The sequence below is a fragment of the Poecilia formosa genome, unplaced genomic scaffold, assembly GCF_000485575.1.
Source record: "Poecilia formosa unplaced genomic scaffold, Poecilia_formosa-5.1.2 Scaffold53, whole genome shotgun sequence".
NCBI lineage: Eukaryota > Metazoa > Chordata > Actinopteri > Cyprinodontiformes > Poeciliidae > Poecilia > Poecilia formosa.
In genome coordinates, this window is record NW_006799992.1 from 509,846 (window position 1) to 516,951 (window position 7,106).

The 7,106-nt window shown below is 39.8% G+C and overlaps 1 protein-coding gene and 1 long non-coding RNA gene across 2 annotated transcripts in view; one reads left to right on the forward strand and one right to left on the reverse strand.

Moving 5' to 3' along the window:
• Positions 1-157: 157 nt before the first annotated feature.
• Positions 158-7,106, forward strand: part of LOC103138593 (protein tyrosine phosphatase non-receptor type 14) — a 38,020-nt gene continuing 31,071 nt past the window's right edge. The window contains exon 1 of the mRNA XM_007552851.2: positions 158-519. The gene's annotated coding sequence lies outside the window, so the exon portion shown is untranslated. The remainder of the gene's footprint in view (positions 520-7,106) is intronic.
• The window catches only part of LOC107836357 (uncharacterized), a 21,546-nt gene continuing 14,975 nt past the window's right edge, over positions 536-7,106 (reverse strand). The window contains exon 3 of the long non-coding RNA XR_001662242.1: positions 536-546. This is a non-coding gene — a long non-coding RNA (uncharacterized LOC107836357). The remainder of the gene's footprint in view (positions 547-7,106) is intronic.

Below are 7,106 nucleotides of genomic sequence, written 5' to 3' on the forward strand. Positions count from 1 at the left end.
TATCTATCTATCTATCTATCTATCCACTTTTATACAGAATAATATCAAATACTCTGACACTGATTTTCACGTCGTTATTGTGTAAGTTTTATAATTCCGACTTTTTCTTCAGCAGCTGAACGCAACGTGTGCTCTCTCTCCGCCTGTCTGAACGCCTCCATTGGATCAGAGGGGCCAGTACTATAAACATACCGAGAATCCCACCGAGAGACTACGTGAGACCACGTCGTTTTTACGCAAGTGGGAGAAGTTTTGCAGATGATTCCAAACTTTTCCGTCGTTCTCAGCAACAATCAGTTTGAAATACTCATCAACAAACGGGTTGCAGCACTTTCGGGACTCCCTATTGCTTCTCCGACATGCTTTTTTGTTCCTAATGCTGCGCTCATATGAAACGATGAAAAGACTTTCAGGTTTTCAGGACTGAAGTCGATCAGTTGACTGTATGCGGATTATCTGCAGCGAAGAGAAATTTTCTTCCACTGGGAGTAAAAAACAGGATGTAGCGCAGGATAAAAGGTGAGGCTTTTTTTTTACTTGGGAAAACTGCTTCCCAGTTTTCCCAAACTATTAAAAGCAATAGTTTGGGAAAACTCAGACTTGCCCAAACTGTACATCATGTAGGCCAAATGGCTTTGGCTCGGAGCAAATCTGAAATATTTCTATGCCAAAAGACCTCTTCACTCCCCTTTTGCAATCAGATCTTCGCGTAAAAATACTGCATTAAAACTCTGAACTTTTCAAAGGAAATCAAGTTTGTGCTTAATTTGACTGTAGAAATCAGATATTTTTGTAATCAGGACGGCTCGAGTGAAGGACATGATCAATTACGCTTGGGAGAACTTGAAGGCTTCACTGTTGAATTTGTCAGGATTCAGTGTGGATCCAATGTCAAACACCTGGATTAATTCTTTCAGTCCACGCATGTGATCAACAATGCGTGGAACCGTTCACGTGAGCTTGTCTGGAGTTTGCCCTATCTGATGCAAACACCCTCACACTGTGCAAGCAGAGTTTGCGTGAAGAAGGATGTGTTCGGACACGCAACATTGTGGACTGCAAGCAGCAGAGAGCTCTGTAACGGAGAACATAGTTGCTGCAGGCGTCGGCTACACACACACACACACACACACACGCACGCACGCACGCACGCACACACATCTGGCTATCTTTAAAAGCTCAGAGGCCTGCTGTGTAAATTACATGGTGCAAGTGACTTGGGAGTACACCCTGGTGGGGAATTTAAAGCACCGGGACTTATTAGAGCTGTAGCCTTCACCCATGCTTCCTGTTTTAGAGGTATTTTTGTCCGGTTGTAAGAAAGGAAAGTTACAGATATTTGTGGAGTCCCAGAGGCATGTTTTTGTTGAAGGTCAGCCTAGTAAGACTATAATAGGTGTTTACCACATAATGTGTGCTTGCATTCAGAGAGAAAAGTGGCTATTGTTTGCACTGCCAGTGGTCATTTGAGTCTAAAGGCCATTTGATTACTATATAGGGGAAAACACACCTGTAATTTTGGTCAAGTGCTGCACACTGCAGCCCACCACAGGAAAAGAGAGCGGGAAAAATGAAAATAGGCTGCTCTGGTCATTGTTGTTATTTTTACACTTTTCAAATGTGAGCCCAAAAAAAAAAAGAAAAAAAGAAAAAAAAATATATAAACATGTAATACCTGATTTTTATGAAGAAAATTTGAATTCTGTGAAAAGTCTCCGGCTAAAAGACAAATGATCAGAGTTTCATACACAATTATTGACCTAGTTTACTTTATGCCACCCACATCCACTTTACACCTTAGCTACGCAGCATTGTATCTTTTTCCGTCATCTTTGAGGGAACTATTTGAATTACAAAAACAATCTATCAATTCCAGCCTTTTACAACTGAAGTGACTCAATGCACACGCTGCTACATAAGACCTCACAATTATTTTAACTTAAACCTGAACATAAGTGACTTTTTATGTAGTTTAAAATAGAGTTTAAACTGGTTAATAAGTCTTTGTTTTTAATACAACCAAAACATAAACCAGGTTTCTTGGGCAACAAACATATTGGTGCACAAGGCGCATATAATTAAATGTATACGCACACCACTAATATTCTGATGTCCTTCAGCAAATCAATACAATCAATCAAATTGGAAAACATTTGAACCAATTTGAATAATAAAGTAAACTTGACTCCTTTGTTGATAATGAGGATCAGTTGGGGATGTGCGAAACTTTGAATCTGCCTGTGTGATTTTCCAACAGAGTTAAAAATGTTAGCTTGCTTTTATTCATTCCAACTGTATGTGGTCATTGTGTCTATTTCATCTATGCTGAAGGTGAATCACTTTGGGGTTGTCCTCCTTTGGTTTTCCATCAACTTTGCGGGTACCACTGGCAGTAGATGAAAAATTCAGCATAACATTACCACCTCCGTGCTTTGCAGTTAGTCCAATATACTCTTGACTCTGTCTTACGAACATTTCTCTCGTCATCGCGGCTTGTCTGACCATAGAACCGGTCTCCGTAAGGGATTTGGCTTGTGTATGTGGTACACCTTCATGTTTGACTCATGCTTGAAGGTTTCCCATTTGGGAAAAGGGCCTTCCTTCTTGGTCAACACAGCTGCAGCTCACTTTGATGCTGAATCATTTCAATCTGGACAACGGCGATGTTGTCCCACCATCTTCCAGGTGTAGATAGGCTTGGTGGCTCCCTGGTCATTCTAAAATATGTTGACCTATTTTGTTTTATTTGCGATGACATATTGGGTCTGATATTTGAAATTTGGACACAGTTGAGTGTTCCAGTGGGACAGCAATCCCAAACACACATCGGAACTGATTTTCTTTTTGTATAAATAAAGCTGGCTAACATCAGGCTTATGGAATTGCTTCAACTCCATCCTTGAGGGTAGCTGGGTGGGTGCTTCTCTTGCATTGAAAAATTATGCCTCGCACATCTAAAGACCGCATTTTGTTGTTTTTTTTTCATTATCTTTTGAGGATGTCTAATTATTAATGCCAATTTTAAAAAAAAATTGTATTTGCATCATTTTAAAGCCCCAAATGATCAATGCCATGTGTGTAAGCCTCTGACTTGCCGTCTGTGTAATAATGCAAGGTGGCAGAATGCAGGCTGATTTTAATTAGATGCTTGGAGTGGTGTGTCACACAGGGACGCCTTTGTTGCCGCTCTGTAAGTTGTGTGCCGTCGTGCAGCCTGGCGAACAACAACATGGCTGAGAGCGTGCAGCGGCCTGCCCAAATCTCCCACACTCCACCAGGTGTTTTGTGCGAGTTGTCAGTCACAGCTGCTGGGCCCCGTCCTCCACTCACGACCAGGACGGGGCCCATCACGTGGTATTTTATGGGCGTTCAAGCATCAAGCAAGAGGCATTTTTCCATTTGATCTCTTGTTTAGGAAAGAGTGTGATTTATTTAATTTTTTTTTGTGGCCTTTGTAGTTAGCGTAGTGCAGCCGGATTGTAGACGGTAGCAAACCTGCTGCCTTCACAGACCTTTAAATTCAGAGCTGGTGCCTGAGGATATTGTAAGAACTTGCTGTGTGTTGGGAGTAAAGTCGGGTGAGTGCGGTTCCTAGGAGGGGGCGCGGGGCGGTGGGGATGGAAAATGTGAGGAGCACCGTGGTTTGGCAGCGGCGGGCCGGATGACTGCCATGCTGATGGTCCGAGGTCTCTGCTCCTATCTGTGTGACGCTCCATGTTTACTCTCTGCTCTCCTCACCAACTGCACCAACACGATAAGGCCACTGTTACATCCTGTCTGCTTCCAGCTTATCGAAACGCTTTTACTTTTCTCACCAAGGTCCTGGGAATCACTGATGCTTTACATTTACACGCCACCCACTCTTGTTTTATCTCCTGCCCTTATTGTAATTGTACGATCCTAGTTTGGAAAATCAGTTTCTGGCATTTATCCTGGTTCTGCTCTCCCTGTGCCTGTCGAAACCTCTTACCATTACTTGTTCGACTTCCTGACAAAATTGTGTCACCGTCACGCATCTTGTGGTTGGAATATGAATTCAGTATGCCAAATATAGAGTTTGATTATATACTTATATAAATCCATTTGAGTTTCTGTTGAATTTAGATTGCAAGTTTTTTTGTTTTTACTTTGGCCTAGAGTTAAAACCGACAGAAATGTAAAAAAAAAGAAAGAAAAAAAAGGAGTTCAAAAGCAGTTTCTGACCAAAGTCTTTATTAAACTAAAACTGTAATTTTATAAAAACAAATAATAATTAAAAAAAAACATTACAGATATTCAAATTCAGAAATATTGAATAATAGACAAATATCTCATGGCCAGAATAAAGTTTGAATGTTGTTCTAGTTCAATGTAAGCAGAAGCAAGTGGCCTTCAAATAGCACAATGCGATTGACGTTTCCGTGTCGATTTGTGTGGGAAAGAAATATATTTTAACCTCTGAATGGTATAAATATGGATGAGTTGCTGCTATTGCTTAAAAGGTACAGGCTAAAAGAGAATCTATGTTGTGGAAAGGCTTTAAAACATTCACAACATTTCTTTATGTTTGCAACCAAACATTGTTTTTTTAAAACTAGAAAGCATATTTGACCAGCATGTTTCTTCTGACTGTAGCATACCTTATGACTTTGTAGTGGTCCAACCAGGGTTCTAACTCGAGTCAGATGGAGAGCCTAGGAAGGAGTCTAAAACATATCACCAGTTTAGTATTACTGCAATATTCCTTTATGCAATACACAACTGCTTGGACTGCAATACGTATTGGCTCAGTCTTTAATTACCATGCATTCAGGTGACGCTTGGTTAGTTCAAACTCGAAAGGTTTTAGAAGGTAAATAGGTGATAAAACACGACTACTGAGTTTATTTGCAACAAATCAGCAGATTGTCGGAGTGTGAGAAAGACGAGCAGAAAGAAATTAATTTGTTTTCAATTGTTTAATTATACAGTAATTTGGTTATCCTGACAATCTTTCACATTGCATGTTTTCTTAAGAAGGAGGTGAGTAGTAACTTGAAGGTAATGACACCTTTCAAAATAAAATCATCAAAAGGCCAGTGGAAACATTCAAATAGCTGGTCGGCATTCAGAAGAAGAGTTTGATTGCTGTAATGCCAATAAATTATTCTCCCAGATTATTTAAAAGAGCCAAAGTAATTTTTCTGAAAGCATTTTTTTTTTTTTTAGAAATTGTAAATGAAAACAGGTATTTTTAATTTATAATTCTTTGCACTGTTTTATTTTCTTTTTAGAGATGCCTTTCTCTTTTCCTATCAGAAACAATCTTCTCAGTTGTTGACAGGAAGTTTGAATCTAAATCTTGAATAACTTTGGACTTATTTACTAATAGTTTCAAAAAAAAAAAGAAAAAACAAAAAAGAAAAAAACGCTTCCAAATTTCTTTTTCCGCAGTGTATGCTCTTATTCCATTCATGAGTTATTTGTACCTTTTGTGCTAAGGAGCAGTTTATCATGTTTGCTGTGCAAATATACGAGTCACTTACAGAGGAAAATATTGTTTTTTTCTCAGTTAATAACTCCTAACATGCTGCACAAGGCGTTTTGTTCCACATAGCCTTCCAGGAAGTAGTTAATTAGAAAAGCATTTTGGAAAAGTTAAAGTTGACCGTTTTTCAATGAGAATAAATTAGCACCAGTCATTAATACTGCTGCATGTGCAATTTTCAGCCGCACCTGCTCTGAACTACTCTAAAACAGCCAGTTTGCAGCAGTTCAATCCCAGATGTGCCTGCAAGCAAACGTGTGGCACGTTTCCTGCTTTTCAGGCATGACGTGAGCTTTAGATGTAACCTCATCATATCATTGTTCTCTCCTTACTTCTCACAGTGTTGGTTGTTGTCATAGCAGGTGTGGAATACATCACAGACATCAGTGATATATTACCACCTCATTTTTCGCTATGTATTCACAATTTTCAAGTTCAAAGTCAGCAAACTTAACCAGAATACCCAGCAAGTCGTGATTCGAACATGTAAGGTTGACGGTTCCTCAACACAACTTTACGTTCAACATTCGTTGTGGCTGCCGTGTGCACGAAACTTAGGCGACGTTGCAGGAGCAAACTGTTTGTTTGCTCTTCTTATGGTTTGTCAAACCAGTGTCGCATGTAGCACTGTTGAATCTTTACTTATGAGCATTGCTTCAGTCTATAAATACAATGGAGAAAAAGATGATTTATGGGCTTGTGCTGCTGGTAGTCGTTTGCAACAAAGCAATTAGCAAATTCCCTTGGTTTTTCTGACCTCAGGTGTGATGACATCCTCATTGCAGAGACTTCTTAGACAACTGGAATGCAGCAGTGGTTAGCAATGCACACCCAAAAATGCAAGAGGCCCGCTATAGGTGAGAAGTCAGTGTAAATAACAAAAAATAACCTTTATTTGTGCTGCTGAACCAGAAAGATTAGTTTGTTGTGGTTGTTGTTGATTGCCCTTGGAGAAATTAGGAAAAAACTGATTTGTTCTTTTTTTTGTTCCATGAAATAAAAAGAATCCTAAGGCCTTTAAGTTCTTCTTGATAGATTATTCAGTAAGAGGGGGGTGGATAGCTAACTTAGTGAGAATGCTAATCTTTGCTCTGTATTTGCACAGTAAACATAAATCTAAATGATTGTAATAGTAACTTTTATTTCCAACACATATATTCACCGAGTTCAAGTCTCTCAGTAGAGATTTCAGGACACTTAGCATGAATTTGTGGCTGGTACAGAGTATCATCTTACAGTTAACCTCAGTAAAAGCAGTTTCGAAACAGGATTTGATTGAAGTTGTGTGTGTGGTGGAGTTTTCTTTTTTTTTTCTTTTTTTTTTTCTTCTTCTGAACAAACTTATATTTTAAGGATAAGTCTGTGAAATGAGCTCGTATCGGTGGGAATCTGGACTGCGTGTGCATTTTGCATAAAGCTGCCGACATGGCTCCCCCCAACTGTCTGGACTTCACCTCTGTGTGAACGCTGTACTCTGTGTGTTCGTCACTGTCCCTGCGTTCTCACGTAGCGGAGAGAATGTTCTGTGTGTGTGTGTGTGTGTGAGTCTTTGTCCCAGAGTCAGAGCTGCAGAAAGGGGTTGCGGGGCGGGAGGGTTTGG